The sequence below is a fragment of the Penaeus monodon genome, chromosome 33 (genome assembly GCF_015228065.2).
Source record: "Penaeus monodon isolate SGIC_2016 chromosome 33, NSTDA_Pmon_1, whole genome shotgun sequence".
NCBI classification, from domain to species: domain Eukaryota; kingdom Metazoa; phylum Arthropoda; class Malacostraca; order Decapoda; family Penaeidae; genus Penaeus; species Penaeus monodon.
The window spans coordinates 34,665,644-34,666,302 of NC_051418.1; positions in this window are offsets into that span (position 1 = coordinate 34,665,644).

The following is a 659-nucleotide window of genomic DNA, read 5'->3' on the forward strand; positions in this document are numbered from 1 at the left end:
CCTGAACATTCGAAATGGGACAGTAATACATTATGAGATATTACGGGAAACAGTTTATTTCACTCGTTTCATGTGCTGCTTTCTCATCAAAGGCAACTAACGACACGCTTCAGGGTATTATTGCTTTGATAAAAATACGATGTTGTTGCAAAATTGCTTCGTTATCCAGTGCTTCGTTATCCACGCCATGGCTTGCTAATGCTCGCACGCTGACATCTTACTTTTTTTCGTTTTAATAATAATCTAGAGAATATAGTTATACTCTTTATCATATACTTCTGTCGTATATTGCCCTTTCTCGCCTTTTGAATGAAGTAGAAAGGCATCCGGATATTTCAAAAGATATTAGAAATAAGAAGATTAATAAGTTAAGTCAGATAATCCACATAAACCAGGAAAAGATTGATACTAGGGATGCTTATAATCAGTACTGTCGGCTGTGCCTTTTTTTTCAGAATATATAAAACAGTTTATATGTATTTAATGGACGAGTGAGCTATACCTTAATCATACTTATTCATTGATGATTATTTCAAAACAGATCTACTGATATCTGTGTTTAGTGCAGTTTTCGAGTGCTTTGTCTTCTGTCATATTACTCTTCATTCTCATTTTTAAATGCCATGCAATTTTCTTTATTGTTTAGATACAGGAAGTAA